Source organism: Lineus longissimus, chromosome 5, assembly GCF_910592395.1.
Source record: "Lineus longissimus chromosome 5, tnLinLong1.2, whole genome shotgun sequence".
In the NCBI taxonomy this organism is placed as follows: Eukaryota; Metazoa; Nemertea; class Pilidiophora; order Heteronemertea; family Lineidae; genus Lineus; species Lineus longissimus.
The window spans coordinates 2535232-2548390 of record NC_088312.1 but is presented as its reverse complement, the minus strand read 5'-3'; the positions used below and the strand labels follow the sequence as shown (position 1 = coordinate 2548390).

The 13159-nt window shown below is 37.2% G+C and overlaps 1 protein-coding gene across 3 annotated transcripts in view; it reads right to left on the bottom strand.

Annotated features, from left to right (window-relative positions):
• LOC135488796 (single-minded homolog 2-like) overlaps positions 1-12790 on the bottom strand; it is a 74634-nt gene extending 61844 nt beyond the window's left edge. For 2 of the 3 annotated variants that reach the window (XM_064773666.1, XM_064773662.1), the window contains exon 1: positions 12642-12790. The gene's annotated coding sequence lies outside the window, so the exon portion shown is untranslated. Of the gene's footprint in view, positions 1-2029; positions 2049-12641 lie in introns of those variants that run through there. The other variant, XM_064773665.1, reaches the window with a different exon arrangement.
• Positions 12791-13159: the final 369 nt, after the last annotated feature.

The window sequence follows — 13159 nt, the reverse complement described above, 5'->3', positions numbered from 1 at the left end:
CTGGGACGGCACACATACATTTTCTCATGCTTTTCGCTGTATCAACAGGGACTTCAGTATCACGGATCCGTATACGTTACGGATATGAATGTACACGAGTCGTGTTCTTTCTAAAGAGTTTCATCCGTTTACGTTTGAGGATCCTTGATACACGTAAATCGCTGTTCTCTACTTCCTTTATCACAACTTACTAACGATTTAATTTTATTTGACTGTAGGCCTACTCAATTTGAGAAGCAGACAACTTTGTAATAAATAGCTGACAAAACACAACATGTATACCATAGCTTATTGTTCTCAAATAAATCGTATATCAATAAAAAAAGACTTGTTTTCCTTTCCTGCAACCCTGATATCGGCCTTTGATTTTTCGATATCTTGGTTGTGTCTTTTGTAAGAAATATCTGACAAAACTCTGACAATTTTGACTCTGACAATTATCTGACAATTTTTATCATGTAACATATTGTACTGTGCATGTATTTCTTCCCAAATAAATTGTACGTCATATCAATAGAAACAGACTTGTTCTCCTTTCCTGCAACCCTGATATCGGCCTTTGATTTTTCGATATCTTGGTTGTGTCTTTGAATTGACTATGATGTTTGCTGATTCTACCTTAAGCGTAGCTGCCAACCCTTAAATTCACCAAATAGTATAAATCCACCAATTGCCACCAAAAATAGCACTTTTCAAGCTAATTTCAGTATTCAATCTAAATACTGTAGAAAAGTAATGCCAATGCATAATATCATAGCAATTATTTTGTACTTGATAGTAGTTCTTCTTTAAAAAATGCTATGAAAAATAATGTTGGCAGCTATGCTTCACGTTTGGCCCTTTTTCTGAAACTGCTTGACTTCAAGCAGTGTTCGTGTGATGCAATGTAATGGAAAATACCAGTTCGGGGTTTTTTATTTCGTAGAAACGTAAGAATGCTTCCCCCCTCATTCTCTGTCTACAATCCTAAACAAAGGCTGTCAGTAGCTACATGTACGAGAGGCATCCTTATGAACACCAAAAACGAGCGATTTTTGTCACATGATGCTTTAGACAGTAAAACCATTGGTGAAGTACCACAAATCTATTCTAATTCTCGATGTAGACACTCGACTCTGGTTCTAGCCAATCATATCGATACATCATCACCGATCAATGATCACTTTAAGTTACGGAAACGACGCCTTTCCCAGCCTTTTGTGCACATTTGATGGATTTTTCATTATTTACGAGCGGCCTGTTACAGGTAGATCGTTACTATGACAACAGAGGAAGCTAAAATAATATTGACCAATCAGACTCTGGCGTGAAAATTGCTGCTGGAATTCGTCATCCGTTGAAACGATTTGTTGATTTATGGTGTACCGAAGCGAGCAGTTAAACGAATATTAAATTGACATATTGCTGTCTCTTAATTCATTTATGCACCGAGTATGATGCAATGTAAAAGGGTATCAGCTTATCAGTTTCTGCATTCAATATTTTGAAAAATATTCTGTATACTTTATGTTCAGTGTCAGTAATTTTCAATATCATGTTTAGCCAGCGGGAAGTAAAATTAGTTATTTCATCCTGGTTATGCTAAAATCTAAGATGGATTTTTAATCAAACTTAAAACGCAATGCAATTGGAGTCGTTTTAAAATGCTATTTTAATTTGACTCGTTACCGAAGTGCTGGTTATTACATAACTATTTATAAATTACCTTATTTCTAAAACACTTTTTATGCATCATATTTTTTATCGAATTAAATTCCGTCAAATTACTATCACGTTTAATGAAAATACTTTGTTGTTAACACAAGCGGTTGCCTATGTATCTCGACTCTAATCAACTCATACAATGTAGTATTTCAATTTGTCTGATCTTGAAGATTAAAATCTGCAGATCTGTTTTTCAAACATTTGTAGCAGTTATTTCCTATAGAGATTAAAATCTTTAATACAAACAAATGGTACATGGGGAAGATTTGCAAACCAATGGCGAAAATCCTAGTAAAAATCTGAGAAGATTTAAAAATTCACCTACCTCGTTTCCAATTTATATTGACAAATCTGTCCTGTTCCCGGATCCTGGTTCGCAGAAAGTAACTTTTGTAGGGTAACTCGGCTTTTCGCATGGACTTCTGGGAGGGAGCACACTTCCGTTATATGTAGGGACAATGAGAACGTGTCAACATTGTCATATGAATTTAAATCTCAATTTATGAATGATAAATTCAGAAATGTCATTTGGGGCTACCGTCGACGATTTCTTTGTATTTTGCGACCCCCAATGACGTCTTTATTGCCGCATATGTTTTAAAACGAAGAGGGTTTATTCAAAGAGAAAATGTTCTATAACCGTGTTTGTTTATCTTGCCATTCCATGAACCTCTTGCGGCATCGCGCCAAGCCGAATTGCTGCAGCGTTATGCAAGCTCTACAGAAGATGCAATAAATTGAAAGGAAAAATACCAAAGGATGATAATTATTACAACAACAATAACGGAATTGTGCATTTTATTCGGCATAGTAACAGATCAAGCATAACAAGTCTTTCATGTTTTCGTGTGCTGGAGGATTCGGTACTGCGTTCAATGGTCGCAAAGGGTACCAGAGATTAAACAAATATTACGGCATTTCGTTATTTCTTCTTGAGGTCTCAATATGCGTTTTCTTTCCATAAAGGTAACCAAGCGGATGGCTATAGTTCAAAAATGAAGTACATGCAGGTGGCCAAGGTATATTTTTGAGTATTTACTGCGAAATTCGTACAAAAATTGAGCAAGATGGACACACATTTGGGATGGACGTAGGAAGTTGATCGCAGTGTTGGTTCTTCGTATGAACTTATTCTGTTACTGTTCCGTCACATACAGGAAAATAAAAAAAATTTCATAACCTCAAAATCTTTAGGGGTTTTTATTTCCCCGAAAAGCCAATATATAGAGTGTCCACATTTGTGTAAATCTCTGTTTTTTGAGTGGAATATAGAAATCATAAATACTTGATATCATAAAGTGACGATCAGGGGTAAATTGACAAAATTAGAACGCTCCATGGCCGTTTTTCTTGACCAAGAATGGGATGTTCAGGAATCATGCCCCATGTACACTGACCAAATTGCATCAGACAGTACTGTGTGTTATTGTTACCGTACAAAAGTTGAAATGAAGGTTTGGAATAGTATTACATTCATCGTCGTGTATACTGCAATTTTTGATGATAATTACCCCTAATGGTCAGTGGGAATTCCATTATTACCGCACAGGAATGTCGAAGAATTTCGAATTGGTCAATATGTTGTTACACATTTCACATTTGATGTAATTTTTTCCCCTCATAATCATCATAGATGATATCAACAATCATTTGTATATTTGATGATAAGCAAGCATAATTATCATATGACGTGATGAAAATGGGAAAAAAAATTGTTGAAAAAAATGGTCGAGTGATGTATTGAATGATCGTTAAAATCTGATCTGAACTCTTTTCAAGATTTCCCGAAATTCCAAGAAACGCAGTTTTTTATTTCTCTATATCCAAAATATATAAGCCTAGCTGTTATATATTTTTGTTGATATCAATAATTCATTTACTTACAAGGGAAAGGCCACGTTTGACTCTCAATCATACTCGCACTAGGTCGAATAGTTTACAATAGACGTTCAACCAATGCAATTAGTAATCACCTCAGCGTGCGATTTTCTAGTATTTTACGCAATAAACGTTTAAATAATGTCACAATTTCGTGAGATATGTACCACAAAATAGGCATAAATGGTGCTGTCATTATCGAGATATGTGCATCCCAATACAAATACCTATGTGTTATTACCCTCGATGGGTAACTCGCATGTATCAACTATCTCCCTGTGCAATGGCCTTGGTCGGAGCAGTCATTGGAAACACATAAATATTGACAGAGCTCGACGACGATTTTTTTACTCAAGTCAGAACCATGACCAGGCTCACGTGTTCAAGTCATGTAACACAGTTAAAAATACACGCGTGATGTACGAGGTATAAGCGAGAATCTTCTACATGTACATGTATTTCCATGTCGAGAACTACATGTAGTATGACCTTGAGAAATGACAAAGACTCTCAGCCACGACCACTACTACTTTAGCTGAGAGATGTTACTTGATCAGCGCTATATAGCATTATGATTATCATCATCATTTTCATGAAAAGTCTCTGAGCAAAAAAAGAACACCACGGCGGATGCCCACTCAACATAATATCGTACGAAATATGTAACTTTGATATTTCTGATCAGCATCAAATAAATCATTCATATGTCATGTATATTAAATCACTCGTATAGTCAAAATTACTGTATTTTATTAAATAAATCGATGTAATTAGATATCTTTCTATTGTCAACTCTTATCATTAAGCCTTTGTTTCTTTGCCAGCTGCCGGCGATGGACATAAAATCGACTTGTCATAGACTTTCTCTATTTCAATGTTAGCACCGCAATTGTCAAATGTTTAGGCCAAGGGATATTATTTGTTAATCGACATCAAGATGAAAGAAAAGGTAAATAAGGTATATGCTAAGTCTTATATGTGCAGCAATTAGCATGATCTGGCAACTTTACGCTTCCAAGGCGTCCCAGAAACCCTAGAGGTCCATAAGGAGCTACTCATACAGCGACATAGCTCGAATCAGAAAATCATCAGTAAACGAGTAATGAGTGAACTTTATGTGTAAACGCAACTTCCTTGAAGGTATGAGATACTAATACTATTAAACCAAAATTGATTTCACATGGCCTCAAAGGAAGTATAGGGAATTGACAGTGTATAACAGCAGCGTGACCAATATGGAAATATGACATCTAGTCACAAAGGCAATATCGATCGAAATGGATAGTACGCCATAGTGATTTCAATTGACACCTACTTAGGTGCGAAACTACCTGCTGAAGGTTGTAATTACAAAGCATTGCAATATACCAGGAACCGCAAGCAAAAAAATTACCGTACACACTACTTCATAGGTCTTGCGATGAGACGTCCCTTCAGTCATTGCAGAACCAAATTCATCATTTTCGATAAGTTATTTTTTCAGGAGGATTTTAGAGCATGATATATGTGTAATGGAATGAGCAAAAAGTTGACAACTTCCTCTGCATCATTGATGACTGCGCAGCATGCAAGCACTAAATGGAGTTCGTATTGATAGGATAGGCCAATGCTTTTTCTCCCACAGCATTCCGTGTTGTCTTGACCTACATGGATAGAACATTGCTGAGAGAACAAATTGGCCTGGTCATGTAGTTCAAGGAAACAAAAGACGTTCGAGGCCGATTGAATTTTTTCTATCATCAGCAACTGAATAAGAAATCTGGCAATCCTTCAGGCCTTTTACTGCCTTGTGACGGAATTCCCGACAAGGGACTTCGCAATAAGATAATCTGTACATCATTCAGCGGATGAAACTTAACGTACACTGTAGTCACCTCAAACTTTGGGAAAGCTTTGGCTTCTTGAGAACAAAATTTATCTATCGGGAAGATTATATTGAGTAAGCGGATGTTTTTCTTCCATGTAAATCTAACTTTGGAACCAATACAAAAGAATTTTCATATTTCAGTAACCAAGGTAGCGTTTATTACAGCTATGTCAGCAATGTATTGACTAAGCAACCGACTTCAAACGAAGAGATCTGAAGATTTAGATTTCCGCCTCTTTGTCGGAACTAATTTGCAGGTCTGATAACGATGTAGTAAAGATGAATTATGCGAGTCGCCGATAACTCTGCCTTCCAGATCAAATGGATTACAGCACGAAAATAAGAAAAAAAGCTTCAAGTCAAAGGCATTTCATGAGATAAGATCAACTTGTGTCCTCGACTTTACTCTAGCTGAGGCAATCTGCCCTATCAAGATACATGTAAGCGATAAAGATTGCAATGTCCTGTTTCCATTAAAATTGGACCTCAATTGAAACATGAAGCGTTAATAATTTACCACAGAGTCTGGTGTTCAATTTCAAATTTGAATTCAATGATTTTAATTGCGGAGAGATGGAAGCATATTGTTAGAAGATCTGGCATGGTACAAAGGAGCCATTTGATTCAATCAGAACATGGATTTTTGAGTGAAAGTTTTCTGCAATTCTTGGCATCTGATCGTGGTGTTTTTAAAGAAGCACGGAGCACCTCTGTGTTAGATGCGACCGGAGTCTCGGCATGACAGATGACTGTGCATCTGTCCAACTTTTTGTCCTTGATATCTTTATCACAGCAGCCCAGTATCTTTTATGCAATTCTAAAGAATCTGACTCGGCAACTTGCAAAGCTAATGTCACCCCTAAAATGTGGCCTGGTTTGTTTACAATCTATGGAGGGCTCGTTGGGTTCCTCCTAATGGCGATGCAGTTTATTGGCCAACTTTCAATATAAGGTTATATGTTCCAGAAGTATAAATTGGCCTACAGGCCATTTAAGTAGGCGATAGTTCCAAGTACGAACCACAATTAAGGCAATTAAATCAACTAGATAATGGGTTGTGAACACTTTTTTGATAAAATGAGGTGTCCCCCCATTGCGAGCCCACTTTATTGATGTATTAATGCCGGGCGCCTGTATGTCTACTACGACCTTTAGTTTCCGTTACGAATAACAATAGCTCTTTAATATGCATGACGTCAGCGGCCTGGGCGCCAGACTGTCTAGTACAATCGGGACTCTGGTGAGATGGCCGCGGTGTGGGAGAGCAAAACCACTGAAGAGCCGGAGTAGGCATTTCCCAGCCAACATCTCATAGAGATGTAAATGTCCCGGCCACCTGCAAGTATTGGGTAGTACAAAGGTGCAGGAGATTCTATACGAATCCCTGGGAGAGCCGAGATATATTACCAGTTAGTCCGCGCTGACCCACACAGGTGTGCAGAGGGCTATTGTCAAAATTTCGGAGGTTCGCCCAGATAAAACCGTGAAGAATTATAAATGATTTTTGCCATTCTTGGATTATTTACTTTGCCTATCCACATTCGGAGTAGGAGTTTAATGGTGTTGATGGAAGAATGACATCTAATATAATACAGCATGATAGAATATGAAGGGTTCTTACTGTAATTTTTAACCAAAGACCATCAACAGTATGATTAGGCCGATAATTTCGCGAAAATCATTTACTATGGGATTTCTCTAAGGTACCTAAGAATTCCTGTACTTGTCCGCTGTCAAGTATAGATTAGATAATCCGTACTTGCTGCTATGGAAAAATCAGGAGGTTTGTTTCGTAACAAAAAAGGAATGCTAGCTTCCACAACAACAATAACCAATTACAAGAAATCAAATGCATCACCAATTTTTCAGTTTCTGGCTGATGGACTAATTGCAATGTCTGCTCTTCACTAGGGATATAATATATCATGGTTATGCTGATGATGGAAGATGAAATTAGACTGAAAGTAAAATTTCATCAGCCTGGACTCAATCTACTGACAGGATTTTTGAACTTCTCCTTTCGAGGCCGTACCATTTCATACTGCTTGTGGTATTTCGGGAACACTAACCTCGTGTACATTACCATGCACAAATCGATGTCAATGTCTATTCATTTCTGCTCAAGTTATCGTGATATGGACTGAAAGGGAGCAATTCACAAACAATTTCAGAAAATAGGGCATATTAGCGCAGGGCAAATAAAAGTGTTGGATGGATATGGCGTGAATGACAAAGAATCGGCAGTGAGATGGTCGAGGACACACTATTGGCACAGCACTGATTGACAAAAGAACATTAATCAACCTTCTTTTCTCTGACATTTCTGTTTTTTTCCCGATTGGTTGGTTTCATTCACTGCATCGGTAGGCGGATGAGGTGGTCATCTTTGACAGAAAGGGATGCGGTTCCCCAAGTTTTGTATCAGGCCACGTGATCATCACATCATGATGCGACTCATGGAGGGATTTGAGCCAAGTCCGAAACAACACTGTGGCCATCACAAAGAATACAATTTTCGTATTTATTCCTCGGACACTAAATATGAATTTTGTAACAAAAATATATATCTACAACCCCTTGTACAATAGATGTACAATTTAATCGAATATATCTAACCGTTGATTTAAGAGATGTCACAGTCGTGAAGTTCGGCCTCTTTCTACAGCGTAGGGCATCATGGTTTGAATTTAACATTTACATCAATCACATCTATTGAAAGGTTGACAGCCTATTTTTGGGTTCATACACATGTATAGTCGTGAGTTGGTAGAAAACTATCGAATTTCATCAACGCGACCCCCTTATGTTCGCAGCAAGATTATATATAGGCCTACAAAATGTGATGAACATTCTGTTATATCATATGTTCTGAACATTACATTTTGAAGATTAGCAGAGTTTCTATTTTATATTGTTTTGTTGCTCAGAAGTTGCCCATATTTTTATTGCTAATAGATGTGTCGTTATCATGATATGTGCCTTTTAATCATGCCGAAATAAAAAAATTACCTTCATATCTTATGTTGCGTTATTTTCATAGAATGTCGATACTACGTGACATCAGCCGCTAATCAAAAACCTAGTTTTACTATAAATTTAGTCAGAGTTACTCCTCCAGAAGATTGTATAAGATTGAAACTTGGAGAGATGATTGATAATCTTCACGTTTATGGTTTGATGGAGTTCAACATGTAGAAAAACAAAAGACACGTGTTACCTTTCATTGTGATTTTGTGGCCAGAGCAACAAAGCATTGGCAAAGCAAAATTAACATTTTTCCCAATCCACGTGTACAGTCATGTAAACTAAAACTATAAAGCTTGATATATTGCAGTGCAATAACAAGTTCTTAGTTCACTGCAAGAAATAAAGGTTTTTGAGCTTTTGAAAAAAACTTTAAAAGCTTTTCGGCAGATACTAGTATGCACCGTAGAGATTTTTCAGCGACGTAAAAGGCACCCGACGGTTTTTTAGATTCTAAAGACTACTTGTTGTTAAAAAGAGATCATTCTGTATCATCCTGAAAACCTCATAGCCAACATCTCTGTCATCTGCAGAAATCGAGAGGGTTGAAGAGCCCTTGAATTAACAGCTAATTAATTAAACGAGAAGGAGCAGCCCTGGGTGTGTGGTCTCCTATCATGTCAACTTGATGAGGCGATCAATGCAAGATCACAGCCTCTTGTGGAATAAATCAGGGATTACACAATATCGCCCTTTGTCACGTCTCTCCTTTGGGATGGAGATAGGAGGTAAAAGCAGATATCAAATTTATTAGCAAAAACCTCTTCACAGTATGTCAAATATTGATAGTAAATCACCTAGAAATGTATATTGATTATTGGTTACTGTTTTAGGCGTTGGGCCATGTGCTCCGAATGCCTGCAAACGCATTGCCAAGGAGAGCACTCACATGGACGCCACAGGGGAGACGGAATAGAGGCAGACCAAGAGAGACCTGGCGGCGTTCAATGGCAAAGGAACTTCAAGAGAAGGGCCTAACGTGGGAGGCAGCCAGACAGCGAGCAGCCAACAGACTTGAGTGGAGGACCCTGGGGAACGCCCCATGTGCCACCTAGGGCACGAAGGGTCCTAAGTAAGTAAGTAAGTTATAGGCGTTGCCCTGGTCGGTGTGAATTTTAGATTCACGTTACGAAGAGAGGAGTGAAGTCTTCGTATCAATATGATATCATATCACATCGAACCTTTGATATCACAATGTCTGAAAGTTCGGGCGTCCCCTTTGAAATAAACCGAAGTGATCTTAACTATATCTTGTAGTATCTTATCTTATATTATGCATTGTTTTGTCATTTCAGTGCAATAAAACTTCTAAAAACCTAATGACATCGTGCATGATACCCTAACGGGTTCACACACAATCTTATACTCCTGGCTATAAACGTATTAAACACAGGAAAGGCTGTAAAGATTTATTGAAGTGATAATTTGAGCGTTTGAATGAGTTGAACTTGATTGTTAAATAATAATTTGTTGGTCGTCATACTGCGCACATCTTTTGTAACAGAAGAGCAACCGATCAACAGTACTATTATATGTCTGTCTTAAAAATAGCCATATTTACCCCAGTTCACACTCTCAAAAAATAAATATAGGTTTTTGAGCTTTCGAAAGCCCTCTTTTTCGGTATAAAATTATAATGCAGCGATACATTACAATAGGAATATACGAAAACGTTATGAAATTCGGTTGTTATAAAAAGTGGCAAACGAGTGTTAGATTTGAAAACAATCACAAATACTATGTAAAAAGGCGAATCACTGCCCTGTTGTCAATAATCATCTGGGTTTTTATCCACTTTATCAACTCATGTTGAACAATTTACGACAATATAATTTGCCGATACTGGTTAATTAGCGTTATCTAGATCCTTGTTGGAGTAAGTCGACCTGGGGTTCGAGAGGAGAGGTATAGAATATGGCATAACGAATGAAATAGACAATACCTTAATATTACGGATGGATGATAACTCATTAACAAGATACTTATCCATTGAGTAGTAGCAAGTAAGGATTAGAGATATAGAGAAGCATGTTTAACTAGATATTGTTCAGAAATACCATCTCTAGTTCTAATTCTGTGGACAGGGGTATTTTTGTTATCAAATTACATATAAATTCACCAACAAGTGAACTTATCAAATTGTTTCTGCCAGAATTATTATCAACTCCATACTAAATATGCCCCACAAATAAAATGTTTTAATAATACTAATCAAAAATAATATTTTCAAAAACAACTACCCATCTTCCTGTCTAATCAAGAAATTAGAAAATATAGAATTTTACCAAACACGATGTCAAGTAGTTCGGTTATCATAGACAGCAGGATAATGCGAGAAGCATCATTCTGTTTTTATTTGCAACCGAGAACTATGCTATTTTAGAAGACACACATATTTTCGTGATTACTAGTATTTTGATTAGATCGACAATTTTCGATTGGAATTTCTCTCATTCCACTATGGAAGAAAATATTTAACTTCTTTTTGTTGATGATAGATACCAGATAACTTGATTTCACAACGTTCGATTTCTTCATAACTTATTCTAATTTCCATACGATGTGATCATCACCGATCATTTTCCTGTTTAGTGGAGTCTTCTATTTTTTCTTCGAAAGAACACTCAGCATTCTTGATATCAATATTAATAATTTCATGTCCAGTACTAGATATGCAAGTTTTGATGTGAGAAATTTAAATGTTGACATCATACACATGTACGTGATCTTGCAAGAAAATAGTCTGTAATATTTTATATCAATATATGCTTTTTTACTGTCATCTTCATGCTGACTATTTCCGTAATGGCAAAAGCATAGTGATATAAGCAGATGAGACAGAGAATATAAAATATTTCAAATACCGGTGCGTGGATTGAATACTAAAAATGTTCATACATTTGAAACAGAACTTTTTGTTGAAACGACTCATGTACACAACCTTGTAGGCCTAAAATTCATCATACCCCAACCCACTTGATCTTAAATCGAATATTCAAGATTCGACAACCAAAGTGAAATATACTCTTTCCTCAATTAAACGTTGTATGAAATGTTACCAGGTCGTTTGTGTACATATGGTCGGATACGAATTACAAAAATGAACATTATGAAAGGCTTGGTAATCATTTGAAACTGAAGGTTAGCCAACTGGTTGGTATGGAACTACCGTGGAACCTCAGTAAATCTCAGTGTTTGCCTATTTGAGTAAAACAAATAAAGGATATTCCTCTGTCTGTCAGATAGATTCCAAGAATGAATTTGATAAACGTAGAAGACAGATCAAACCTTTAGGGCCGTCATATGTATTTACTGTTTATACACAAACACGATAAATCCCTTATTGCCAAAATATGATAATGTGGATAAATATGTTGGTTCTGGGAGGGGAGCCTTTTGCTTCAACCAAGGGCAATATGAAGCACGGATACAGACTGCTAGGATAACACTATCAGTCGTGATGTCCGTAAAATCATGGAACGAAAATTGTCCTGCGGAAAATTAAATCCTGAATTGTGTTCATATCATCATACAGATATTTTTCTATCATACCACCATTCAGATATTTTTTTAGCATTTTCGAGGAAGAATTATAGTATTTCAGCTACATTCTCAAGTACGCGAAATCATGACTACAAGTTGCTTTTCCTTTGGATCTTATGTTTTGCGAAAACTGCACTGCACAGATTTTCCGATAGTCAAGTCCTTCAGGTGATATCTTTTTTATTGCTGTTTATATTTCACCCAATCTCAAGAAGGTAATAGCCACTTTATCAGACTATCCAAATGTTTGATGCGTACATGAGAACCAATGCCTCCCCTATGCCTTGGCAATTTAATCAACATTCCATGCCACTGTGCACACAACACAAAGCGACCTTGAGTAACGGGACATAAAGAATATGAAAATTCCACGCTTTTTCGTGAACAAACACACGAAACTATCAAATCAAACAAACAGAAATATCCATTTTGATGAAGAAATCATATCTGGTCGGTATTTTTTTAATTTAAAAAGGGAATTTAGGAGAAAGTTCGCAAACTATAAGTCACATGATTTGGACTGTACTCATAGTCACTAGTGCACGACCTCTTGTACACATAAATTTGTTGCTTTCCTCCCAAATTCCTCCCGTTTCGGACAAGATATAAACTATATAGGACTCACCCTACATCTATGGTGGTTTCCCAACTTGAAAAGCGTAGAATCCGTGGCCGGGGATCCCCTGAGTTGGCGGCAAACCTTCGGCGGAACTTGAGAGTCGAGCCAGACACACTGTCGCCAGCAATCCTCAGCTCGGCCTATGACAGTGCACGAAACTAGGTCTGTTTGATATTAAATGATCATTGGCTTGATAATTGCGTTATTATCGTACATAGGCTCGGTTGTGCAAGTACAGCACTGTCAAGCTAACATCGGCTGATGTGTACGATTCTGTTGCTATTCCTGTTCCATTTCGTCATTGCTGTCGCTGTGGAGGGTAGGGACAGATAACATATGTCCAGGAGGAGTCATTGTCGGATTTGAAGGTTTTGAGAGGCGTCACAATGATAGGAAACAAAGCATTGGACGGGACAATACACAGAGCAGTTGTAATATGAACTTGGGAGTAATTTGAATGTTACATTGTTGAAAATAAGGTGTCGAGGGTTTGTTCCTTGGTGTCAAAGGTCACTTGTCAGTTA